The sequence below is a fragment of the Jaculus jaculus genome, chromosome 6, assembly GCF_020740685.1.
Source record: "Jaculus jaculus isolate mJacJac1 chromosome 6, mJacJac1.mat.Y.cur, whole genome shotgun sequence".
NCBI classification, from domain to species: Eukaryota; Metazoa; Chordata; class Mammalia; order Rodentia; family Dipodidae; genus Jaculus; species Jaculus jaculus.
Genome location: NC_059107.1, coordinates 32,220,820 through 32,233,760, shown reverse-complemented (window position 1 = coordinate 32,233,760; position 12,941 = coordinate 32,220,820). Strand labels below are relative to the sequence as shown.

Genomic DNA, 12,941 nt, shown 5'->3' with positions numbered 1-12,941 from the left:
ACTAAATTCTATTATTTTCCTTCCCTATGAGGCACAGATGTTAGTCAAAGTAAGAATGAGAAACTGATTGAGAGGAGATATGATGGGGAGTGAAGCTGTGAAGGAGAAAGCGGGGTGGGAAGTAATTATCATTGTTTATTGTCTATAATTATAGAAGCTGTCGATAATTAAAATAAGAAAACAATGAATAAGCCAACCAAACAAAAAATAATATGACTTAGTGGTTACAGATGCTTGCTTCTCATTCTGATGGTCTAGCTTTAATTATTTTTTATATATATTTATTTATTTGCAAGCAGAGATAAGGAGACTGAGAGAGAATGAGCGCACCAGGGCCTCTAGTCACTGTAAAGAAACTTCAGATGCATGCACCCCCTTGTGCATTTCGCTTACATGGGTCCTGGAGAATTGAACCTAGGTCCTTTGACTTTGCAGGAAAGCACCTTAACCACTAAACCATCTCTCCAGCTTCTAGCTTTAATTCTTAAGCCACCTACATAGGCTGAACAAAAACTATGGCTTAAGGTTCTAGTATGCACTTAGAGCAGCAAAAGATCCTGGAAAACACACACACACACACGAGGAAATAAATAAACTTAATTAAAACTGAAAAATGCAATTTGGGCATAATGGTGCACGCCTTTAATCCCAACACTCAGAAGACAGAGGTAGGAGAATTGCCATGAGTTCGAGGCCACCCTGAGATTATATAGTGAATTGCAGTTCAGCCTGGACCAGAGTGAGACCCTACCTCAAAAAACAAAAAAATAAATAAATAAATAAATAATGCAGTGCTGGCAGGAGGAAACCAACGACTCATTAATTGGACTGGTGGCCCTCTTCTCAGGAGGGAATACAGGTCTAGTACTGAAAACCTAATCAAAAGGCTGTGACACAGCCGGGCGTGGTGGCGCACAACTTTCATCCCAGCACTCGGGAGGCAGAGGTAGGAGGATCCCTATGAGTTCGAGGCCACCCTGAGACAACATAGCGAATTCCAGGTCAGTCTGAACCAGTGTGAGACCCTACCTCAAAAAAACAAAAAACAGAAAAAAAGAGGCTGTGATGTTAGTCATGAGCATTAGGAATGTAATGCCTGCCCTTATCTGGCTAAATGCATATATTATGCTCACCAAACTGCCCTGTAAGCACTTTACTTAATGTTCATACCCATACATTAATGCTACCCTCACTTCTGATTAGAGAAGCTTCTCTTTTCAGATGGTGGTGACCACTGGGTTGACCCAAAGGCAACATAATGCTGAGAAGTGACAGGAGTGTTCAGCACTGAACTTTATCTATCACACCTTCCAAGGCTCAGGGCCCACTGCAGAAGAGGTGGCATTAAGAATGTAAGAGCCGTGCTCACTTTGGCAGCACATATACTAAAGTTGGAATGTACAGAGAAGAATAGCATGGCCCCTGGGCAAGGATGACATGCAAATTCACGAAGAGTTCCATATTAAGAAAAAGAGGCCGGGCATGGTGGACGCCTTTAATCCCAGTACTTGGGAGGCAGAGGTAGGAGGATTGCCATGAGTTTGAGGCCACCCTGAGACTCCATAGTGAATTAGTGAATTCCAGGTAAGCCTGAGCTAGAGCAAGACCCTACCTCAAAAAAACAAAAAAACAAAAAAAAAAAGAATGTACGAGCCAAAGCAGCAGTAGTAGCACTCCTTACAACATGCTCCTCCAGAAACAAAATGGCTTGGACATACGTGACCTCGCAGTGCCTGACACTATGTATCCGAGACCATCATTATAGGAGAAAAAGTTGATGACATCAAAATAAAAGAGAGACTGATTGAGAAGGGGAAGGGGTATAATGGAGAGTGGAGTTTCAAAGGAGAAAGTGGAGGGAAGGTGGGAATTACCATGGGTTATTAACGACAATTATAGAAGTTCTCAATTAAAAAACAAATTATTAAAAAAAAAAAAAGAGATGGAGATTAGAAGTCCTCTCCTGGTGGCAAGCCTCTTCAAAGCCCTCCCCACACTGAAACTACCTGCCTTCTGCAGGGGCCAGACCACACCAAGCTGAACCCCCTGTGGCCTGCTCGTCTGTCCACCCCTGGGTTGTCCAGTGAGACCCTATAACTCAAGAGAAAGGCACCCAACACTTGTCTGCAGTAGTAGCTACTGGAGGAGTAGGCAGGGCAGGAATGTTGAGGGCCCTCCCCTACCAACTCTGGTTTAAGTCAGACTCTTCCCAAGAGGGCGGGTACCCTTCTTAGCTTCTTCTAGTCCTTACCCACACCCCCAGGCAGGGTTGGAAATGAAGGACTTTTTTTAACCTTTTGTTTTTTAAAAAATAAATCTGTAAAATCTGCAAAAAAAAAAAAAAAAGAAAGAAAGAAAGAAAGAAAGGAAGGAAGGCAGGCAGGCAGGCAGGCAGGAAGAAAGGAAGAAGCCGGATGTGGTGGCGCATGCCTTTAATCCCAGCACTTGGGAGGCAGAGGTAAGAGGATCATCATGAGTTCGAGGCCATCCTGAGACTATATACATAGTGAATGTGAATTCCAGATCAGCCTGGGCTACAGTGAGACCCTACCTCAAGAAAAAAGAAAAAAAATGAGGGGCCTGGAGATACGGCTTAGTGGTTAAGGCACTTACCTACAAAGCCTAAGGACCCAGGTCCAACATAAGCCAGATGCACATTGTGATGCATGCATCTGGAGTTCGTTTGTAGGCCATGATGCACATTTACTTTTTATATCTGCCCATTCTCACTCACTTTCTCTCTTCCTCTAATAAAAAATAAAAATAAGAGGGAGCCGGGCATGGTGACACACGCCTTTAATCCCAGCACTGGAGAGGCAGAGGTAGGAGGATCACCATGAGTTCAAGACTATCCTGAGACTACATAGTGAATTCCAGGTCAGCCTGAGCTAGAGTGAGACCCTACCTCCAAAAGCCAAAAAATAAAAAAATAAAATAAGACAGGCATGGTGGCACATACTTTTAATCCCAGCACTTGGGAGGCAAACGTAGGAGGATCCCTGTGAGTTCGAGGCCATCCTGAGTCTAAATAGTGAATTCCAGGTCAGTCTGTACTAGTGTGAGACCTTACCTCAAAACCCCAAATAAGGGCTGGAGAGATGGCTTAGCGGTTAAGCGCTTGCCTGTGAAGCCTACGGACCCCGGTTCGAGGCTCGGTTCCCCAGGTCCCACGTTAGCCAGATGCACAAGGGGGCGCACGCGTCTGGAGTTCGTTTGCAAAGGCTGGAAGCCCTGGCGCGCCCATTCTCTCTCTCTCCCTCTATCTGTCTTTCTCTCTGTGTCTGTCGCTCTCAAATAAATAAATAAAAAATTTAAAAAAAACCCCAAATAATAATAATAATAACAATAATAATTATAATTATAATTATTAATAAATAAATAAAAATAAAAAGAATGTAAGAGACAAAGAAGGGAAGGACAACTTACAATGTAATCTTCCGCACACAAAACGGCCTGGATATCCTCATAGTACCTGACACTACCTACACTAGGAGGAAAATATGATGACATCAACATAAAATAGAGACCTTTGGGAGTGGTGGCTCACGCCTTTAATCCCAGCACTTAGGAGGCAGAGGTAGGAGAATCGCCATGAGTTTGAGGCCACCCTGAGACTACATAGTGAATACCAGGTCAGCCTGAGCTAGAGCAAGACCCTACCTCGAAAAACCAAAAATAGATAAAAAAATAAATAAATAAATGAGAGACTCATTGAGAGTGGGAGGAGATATGATGGAGAGTGGATTTGTGAAAGGGAAAGTGGAGAACAGGAGGAAATTATCATGGTTTATTGTTTACAATTATAGAAGTGGTCAATAAAAAGTTTAGGGTTAGGCTTTGTGTGGGCTGGAGAAATGATTAACTTAGCAGTTAAGGCACTTGCCTTCAAAGTCTGAGGATTCAGGTTTAACTCTCCAGTACCCACATAAGCCAAATGCACAAGGTGGTGCATGTGTCTGGAGTTAGTTTCGAGGCCGTGACGCACCCATTTACTTTCTCTATCTGCCTGTTTCTCTCTCTCTCAAATAAATATTTAAAGAAAAACTGTACTCTTTAAAAAATGAGAAGGGATTTAAAAAAAAAAAAACTGTATTTGGCCTTGGCTAGAGCGAGACCCTACCTCAAAAATAAATAAATAAAACTGTACTTTGGCCAAACTTGATGACACACTCCTTTAATCCCAGCACTCTGGAGGAAGAGGATAGCTGTGAGTTCAAAGCCAGACTGAGACTAAATAGTGAATTCCAGGTCATCTTGGACTAGAGAGAGACATTACCTGTTAAAAAAAAAAACAAAAATAAAATAGAACACTCAGGAGGAACCACCTGAGGTGGAGCATGCCTTTAGTCCTAGCACTTGGGAAGAGGTAGGAAGATCACTGTGGGTGTGAGGCCAGTCTTGAACTATACAGAGATATACATGTCAGCCTGAGCTAGAGTTGAGACCATACATCAAGGAAGAGAAAAATTAAAAAGGATATGCTGGGAGATGGGAGAGTAGCCAGTTTGCAGAGTGCTTGCCTAGTATGTACCACAAATCCCTGCAGCTGGAATTCCCAGCACTACATAAACTGATCATGGTGGTAGATACCTGTAATTCCACCACTGAGGAGGTAGAGGCAGGAAGATCAGAGGTTCAGTCATCCTAGGTACATAAGGAGTGTGAGGCTAGTCTGGGAGATGGTATTTCAAACATACTACAGTGGTATTTTACATAGGTCATTCAACACTGAAGAGAACTTCAGGTCTTAAGACCATATTTTCAGGGCTGGAGAGATGGCTTAGCATTTAAGGCACTTGCCTGAAATGCCCATGGACCTATGTTTGGCTCTCCAGATCCCAAGTAAGCCTGATGTACAAATGTGAGGCAAGTGCAAGGTCACACATGCCTACTAAGTGGCGCAAGCATCTGGAGTTGGATTGCATGGCTGAAACCCTGACACACCCATTCTCTCTCTCTCTCTACAAAGTAGAAGAAAATATTTAACAGCAACAACAAAGACCATTATTTTCACCCAGAAGCAGCAATCATAAAAATCTGATGAGGAGGCCGGGCGTAGTGGTGCATACCTTTAATCTCAGCACTGGGGGTGGGGGTGGGGGCAGAGGTAGGAAGTTTGTAGTGAGTTCAAGGCCACCCTGAGACTACATACTGAATTTCAGGTCAGCCTAGAGCAAGATCCTACCTCAAAAAAAAGATAAAGAAAAAGAAAAATCTGATGAGGGAGAGATGGCTTAGCAGTTAAGGCACTTGCCTGCAAAGCCTAAGGACTGAGGTTCAATTCCCCAGTACCCATGTAAGCCAAATGCACAAGGTGGTGTATGTGTCTGGAATTCATTTGCAGTGGCTGGAGGCCCTGGTACGCTCATTTTCTTCCCGCCACGTATTCATCCGTCCATCCATCTCTTTCTCTCTCTCTCCCACTGAAATAAGTAAATAGATTAATATATTTTGGCTGGGTGTGGTACTCAGGCAGTGGGAGAAGGATCGCTGTGAGTTCAAGGCCACCTCACTATAGTGAATTCCAGGTCAGCCTGTGCTATAGCAAGACCTTACCTCCAAAAACCAAAAACCAAAAAAAAGTTAAAAGTCAGATGTGACTCAGTGGATAAAGTACTTGCTGCATGAGCATGGCTACCGCAGTTCAGATCCACAGAACCTATGTAAAGTCACATGCAATGGCTGCCATCTGTAATCCCACAGCCCCAGTAGCGAGATGAGGAGAGGAGACAGCACAGTTCCTGGAAGCCCACTGGCCAACCAACCCTACAAATGCAGCTGACACAAAAACCTAGGGCAAGTAAAACAGAGGTTACTGTCTGAACTTCGTATGCATACTGTGACACATATGTACCCACGCTCAATCAGACAGACAGACACACACACACACACACACACACACACAAACATTAGGCACAAACCGAAAAATAAACAAAACAAAAGCCAGGGGTGGTGGGATATACCTTTGATCCCAGCCCTCAGAAAGCTGCAGTAGGATCACAGTGAGTACATGGCCATCCTGGGCTAGGGAGTGATTTCCAGGTCAGCCTGTACTACTATAAGACCGCCTTTGCTTACCTGCAAAGTCTAACTACCCAGGTTCCATTCTCCAGTACCCACACAGGCCAGATACATGGAGTGGTGCAAACACCTGGAGTTCCTTTGTAGGGACAGGAGGCCCTGGTGTGTCCATTCTCTCTTTCGCTCTCTCTCTGCTTACAAATAAATTTTTTTTTTGGTTTTATGAGGTACGGTCTCACTCTAGCCCAAAAATGTATGTCTTTAAAACAATGAAGACATATGAGAGCTAGGGAGATAGTTCAACCCAGTGCTAAACAGAAAAATGGGAATTTGTGGGGTCTGCTCGCTAGCTAGTCTAGCAAAAGCAGTCAGATTCAGATCAAGGTTCAAAAAGACCCTGCCTCAAATAGACAAAGGCCGAGGAAGACACCCCATGTCAACCTCTAGCCTCTGTTCTCATTCACACACACATGCATCCACTCATATACATGTAGAACATACATATACCAGCAAAAAAAAAAAAAAAAAAGCAGACCAAGAGAGAGAAAGAAAAATAAGTAAAGAAAAAGAAAAACACAAAACTAAAATCAAAACCAAATGGCTGGGGAGATGGTTCAGTGGTTAAAGAAAAGACACTTGCTTACAAAGCCTGCTGGTCCAGGTTCAATTTCTCAGTGACAACATAAAAAGCCAAATTCACATGGCGCATGAATTGAGTTCATTCCCAGTGGCAAAAAGCACTGCCACCCATATTCTCCATACCCCCATAAAAAGAAAAAAAAATTAAGGGGTGGTGGCACACGCCTTTCATCCCAGCACTTGGGAGGCAGAGGTAGGAGGAGTGCCATGAATTCAAGGCTACCCTGAGACTCCATAGTGAATTCCAGGTCAGCCTGGGCTAGAGTGAGACCCTACCTCAAGAAACAAAAATATATATATATATATATTTTTTAAAGAATCAAAAGCAGGCCAGTCATGGCAACACATGCTTTTGATCCCAGCACTCTGGAGGCAGCGGTAGAAGAAACACTGTGAGTTTGAGGCCATCATGGATCTACAGAGTGAGTTCAGGTTAGCCTGGGCTCGAGTGAGAACCTACTTCAAAAAATAAATGTATATCTAGACTATATATAAAGAACTGTAAAACTTCACCAGACCTAGTGGCACAGGCCTGTAACTACTCAGGAGGCTGAGGCAGGAAAACAACAAACTCAGGTCCTGACTAGGCAATTTTAATGACAGTCACACTCAAAAGTCTAAAAAAAGGTGGGGCTTGGCATGGTGGTACATGCCTTTAATTCCAGCACAGGTAGAGGTAGAAGGATGGAGATGAGTTTGAGGTCACCCTGAGAATATAGAATGAATTCTAGAGTGAGCCCCTACCTCAGAAAACCAGAAAAAAAGAAAGGAAGGAAGGAAGGAAGGAAGGAAGGAAGGAAGGAAGGAAGGAAGGAAGGAAGGAAGGAAGGAAGGAAGGAAAAGGCCATGACTGGAGAGATGGCTTACGTGCTTGCCTGCCAAGCCAAAGGACCCAGGTTTAACTCCCCAGGACCCACATAAGCCAGATGCACAAGGGGCACATGCATCTGGAGTTCGTTTGCAGTGGCTGGAGGCCCTGAGTGCCTAATCTCTATCTACCTCTTTCCCTGTCCTCTCTCTCTCTCAAATAAATAAAAATAATACTTAAAAAGAGAGAGAAGCAGCAGCAGCAGTAGCCACCACCACCGCAGCCAGGTGTGGTGGCACATGACTTTAATCCCAGCACTTGGGAGACTGAGGTAGGAGGATCTCCATGAGTTCAAGGCCACCCTGAGGTTACATAGTGAATTCCAGGTCAGTCTGGCAATAGAACTTAGGTCAGGATCACTCTGCAAGCAAGTGCCATGAAGTGTCACTGAACAATCTCCCTAGCCCTAATTTTTATCTTTTTTTGTTTGTCTGTTTCTTATTTTTATTTCTTTTAGGTAGGGTCTCCCTCTAGACAGGATGACCTGAAACTCACTTTGTAGTCCGAAATTGACCTCAAACTCACAGCAATCCTCCTATGTAGCTCTGCCTTCCAAATGCTGGGATTAAAGGCGTGTACCACCATGCCTGGCTTTTTTTTGTTTTTGTTTTTGTTTTTGTTTTTGTTTTTGTTTTTGTTTTTGTTTTTGTTTTTCCAGGTAGCCTCAGGGTAGCCGCAAAGTGAACTCAGAGGATCCTCCTACCTCTGCCTCCTCAGTGCTGGGATTAAAGGCATGCACCACCAAGCCCGGCTATTATTTATCTTTTGAAACAGAGCCTTGTGACTCTCCTACCCTAGCCTCCCCAGTGGTAGGATTATAGGTATGTGCCAACATTATCTACTTTATGTTCATTTTTTTCTTTTCTTTTAACTTTATTTGAGAGAAAGAGAATGGGTATAACAGGACCTTTAGCCACTGCAAACGAACTCCAGACACATGCACCACCTTGTGCATCTGGTTTATGTTGGTCCAGAGGAATTGAATCAGAGTCCTTTCACTTTGCAGACAAGCACCTTGACCGCTAAACATCTCTCTAGCACCCCCCCCCCTTTTTTTTTCTTTAAGACACAGGAGCTGGACATGGTGGCACATGTCTTTAATCCTAGGAGGATTGATATGAGTTCAGGACCAGTCAGAGACTACCTAGTGAGTTTCAGGTCAACCTGGGTTAGAGTGAGAACTTACCTTGAAGAAAAAAAAATAGACAAAGTCTCACACCACAGCCCAAACTGACTTTTTACTTTCAACAATCCTCCTACCTCAGTCTAGATCCTGGTATTACAGGCATGAGCCAGTTTCCCCAATTAATAAGTTTTTCAAAGCTAGGCATGGTGGTGCACACCTTTAATCCCAGCACTGGGGAGACACAGGTAACAGGATCACTGTGAGACCCTACTGTGGAAAAAAAAAAACAAAACAGCAAAAATATTAACAGTGAGCACCATGACACAAGCCTTTTAATTTTTAGGAGCTAAAGGCAAGAAAAAACTCAGTTCTAGGCCAGCCTCATACAGTAAAATCCTAACATGGGCAGGAAAAAGAGAATGGGGTCAAGGATGTTTTTGTGGTGCATGTATGATGCTCTGGGTCCAATTCTCAAAACCACCAAAATAAAAATAAACAAACAGCCAGGCATGGTGATGCACGCCTTTAATCCCAGCAATAGCGAGGCAGAGGTAGGAGGATCACTGTGAATTTGAGGTCAGCCTACAATTACAGAGTGAGTTCCAGTTTAGCCTGGGTTAGAGTGAGACCTTACCTCAGAATGAATGAGTAAATAAATCAATAAATAAATGAAAAATATGAGGAATGTACAAGGGTATCCTTCTAAATGGATATACTCCATATTTGTTCAAATAAGGCCATTTACCATCTGTTAGAAGAGTGCTCAATCCTCTCATCATCTTTATACCTAAAGTTAACTCCCTCTCTCAAATTATACTTTTTTTTCTTGGTTTTTCGAGGTAGGTTCTTGCTCTAGCCCAGGCTGACCTCGAATTCACTATGTAGTCTCAGGGTAGCCTCAAACTCATGGGGATCCTCCTACCTCAGCCTCCCAAGTGCCAGGATTACAGGCATGTGCCACTATGCCTGGTACAACTTACACTTTTCAATAGCACCATTCAAAGCTGGGCACCTTAGTTCATGCCTATAAACTCAGCACACAGTGGACCATTATTGCTTTGGGTTCAATATCAGACTGAACTACAGTATACATAGAATCTAACACCATTTTTTTCATTCAGTTAGTATATGTCCCTTACAATGCAGGTTTAATGCTACAGCATGTCATTCTGCATGCAGTTCAATGGGAGAGAGAAAAATCACCAGTGAAGATATTCAACAGTGGACACTGCAAACCTTATGTTTTGTCAGCCAGGCCAAATGAGCCAACAGGTGCAATAGTGGCACGTATGTTATGAGGGAAAACAACTGCCCTCTAATTTGACTGGTGGCTCCATGTGAAGGAAACCATCCCTGATACTAAAAATCTACAACAGGGGTAGTCATGACCCCTAAGGGTGTAATGTCTGCTACTGTCTGGCTAAATGTATATACTATGCTCACCAAACTGCCCAGTAAGCACTTCTCTTAATGTTCATACCCATATATTAATGCTACTCTCACTTTTGGTAGAGAACCTTCTCTTTTCAGATGGCAGTGACCTTAGGATGACTCAGAAGGCACCATGTTGCTGAGCAGAAGTGACAGTGGAGTGCACAGCACTGAAATATCTCTATCACACCTTCCAAGGCTCAGGCTCCATTGCAGAAGAGGTGGTGGAAAGAATGGTAGAGCCAAAGGAAGGGCAGGACTCCTTACAACATGGTCCTCCAGACACACAATGGTCTGGATATCCATGACCCCACAGGGCCTGACACTAAATACACAAGACCATCATAATAAGAGGTAAAAGATCATGACGTCAAAATAAAAGAGAGACTGATTGAGGGGGGAAGGGATATGATGGAGAATGGAGTTTCAAAGGGGAAAGTGGGGGGGAGGCATTACCATGGGATATTGTTTACAATCATGGAAGGTGTTAATAAAAAGTAAATTGGGGGCTGGAGAGATGGCTTAGCGGTTAAGCGCTTGCCTGTGAAGCCTAAGGACCCCGGTTCGAGGCTTGGCTCCCCAGGTCCCACGTTAGCCAGATGCACAAGGGGGCGCACGTGTCTGGAGTTCGTTTGCAGAGGCCTGGCGCGCCCATTCTCTCTCTCCCTCTATGTGTCTTTCTCTCTGTGTCTGTCGCTCTCAAATAAATAAATAAAAATTAAAAAAAAAAAAGTAAATTAACTTATAAAAGAACACTAGGGCTAGAGAGATGCCTTAGCAGTTGAGGCGCTTACCTGCGAAGCCTAAGGACCTAGGTTAGACTGTATAGATCCCATGTTAGCCAGATGCACAGAACTGAGGCAAGTGCAAGGTTGCACATGGCCACTAGGTGGCAAAAGCGTCTGGAGTTTGGTTGCAGTGGCTGAAGCCCTGGCAATTCTGTGTGTCTGTCTCTCTCCCTCTCTACACTTAAAAACAAATACATCCCTGATACTGAAAACTTAAAACAGGGGTAGTCATGAGCCCTAGGGCTATAATATCTGCTGATGTCTGGATAAATGTACATAGTATGCTTATTAAACTGCCCAGTAAGGATTTCTCTTGATATTCAAACCCTTATAATTAATGCTACTCTCACTTTGGGTAGAGAATCTTCTCTTTTCAGATGGCAGTGACCTTGGGACAACTCAGAAGGTATCATAGTGCTGGAAAGAAGTGACTGGAGTACTGAGTAACACCTCAATCACACCTTCCAAGACTCAGGGTCTAATGCAGAATAGGTGGCGGAAAGAATGTAAGTAGCCAAAGGAAAGGTAGGACTCCTTACAACATGTCTCCTCCAGACATAAAATGGCCTGGATATCCATGACCTCATAGTGCCTGAAACTACCTACACAAGGCCATCGTAAGAGGAGGAAAAGATCATGACATCAAAATAAAAGAGAGACTGATTGAGATGGGGAGGTGATATGATGGAGAATGGAATTTCAAAGGGGAAAGTGGGGGAGGGAGGGTATTACCATGGGGTAAATTTTTTTTAATTTTTAAATTTTTATTAACATTTTCCATGATTATAAAAAAAATCCCATGGTTGATATATTTTATAATCATGGAAAATGTTAATAAAAATTTTTAATTAAAAAAAAAGATATGGGGACTTTTAAAGTTGGACCGAATACATTGGATTTTATATCATGAATGGTTATCAGTTTATGGAGGCAAGGAGCAGAATGTGGTGGTTTGATTCAGGTGTCCCCCATGGACTTTCTGAATACTAGGTTCCCAGCTGATGGAGATTTGGGAATTAATGCCTCTTGGAGGCAGTGTATTGTTGGGGGCAGGCTTATGGGTGTTATAGCCAGTGTCCCCTTGCCAGTGTTCGGCACACACTCCTGTTGCTATTGTCCACCTTATGTTAGCCACAGGGTTATGTCCACCCTCTGCTCAAGCCATTGTTTTCCCTGCCATCATGGAGCTTCTCCTCGAATCTGTAAGCCAAAATAAATCTTTTTTTTCTCAAAAAAAAAAAAAAAAAATCCCATGGTAATTTCCTCCCTCTCCCCTGACACTTTCCCCTTTGAAATTCCATTCTCCATCATAGTACCTCCCCATCTCAATCCCATGGGGTGATTTTTATAATCATGGAAACTGTTAATACAAATTGAGAAAAAAATGCTAACTTAAAAAAAAAACAAAAAACCCTTTAATCCCAGCACTTGGGAGGCCAACATAGGAAGATCACTGTGAGTTCAAGGCTACCCTGAGACTACATAGTAAATTCCAGGTAAGCCTGCACTACAGGGAGACCCTACCTTGAAAAACAAACAAACAAACAACAACAAAAAAAAAAAAACCACTGGAAGTACATAGTGCACACCTCTAATCTCAGCTACTGGGAAACTAAAGCAGGTCATTCAGGAGTTCAAGCCCTGCCTAGGCTTCATAGTGCTGCCACAGCCAGCCTGGGCTTGTCTCAAAATGACAATAGAGAGTTGGAGAGGTGGAGAGTTGTCTCAGATAAAGCCTAACAACTGGAGTTCAATTCCCCAGTACCATGTAAAACCAGATGCACAGAGTGGCACATGAGTGTGAGGCTCATTTGCAGTGGCTGGAAGATCTGGCATGCCCATTCTCTTCTACCTGCTTCTACCTTCCCTTCAAAAAAAAAAAAAAAAAAGGCTGGAGAGATGACTTAGTGGTTAAGGCGCTTACCTGCAAAGCCAAAGGATCCAGTTTTGATTCCCCAGGACCCACATAAGCCAGATAGACAAGAGGGCGCTTTCGTCTAGAGTTCGTTTGCAGTGGCTGGAGGCCATAGCCCCATAACCATTAAAAACATCCACAGCACAGAACTTA

At 43.4% G+C, this 12,941-nt stretch overlaps 1 protein-coding gene and 1 non-coding gene across 9 annotated transcripts in view; one reads left to right on the top strand and one right to left on the bottom strand.

Moving 5' to 3' along the window:
- Positions 1-12,941, bottom strand: part of Nsd1 (nuclear receptor binding SET domain protein 1) — a 135,655-nt gene that overhangs the window by 110,873 nt on the left and 11,841 nt on the right. The window lies entirely within an intron of this gene.
- LOC123461849 lies at positions 1,362-1,467 on the top strand. Its single transcript, XR_006637913.1, has one exon. It is a non-coding gene; the product is annotated as a U6 spliceosomal RNA (small nuclear RNA).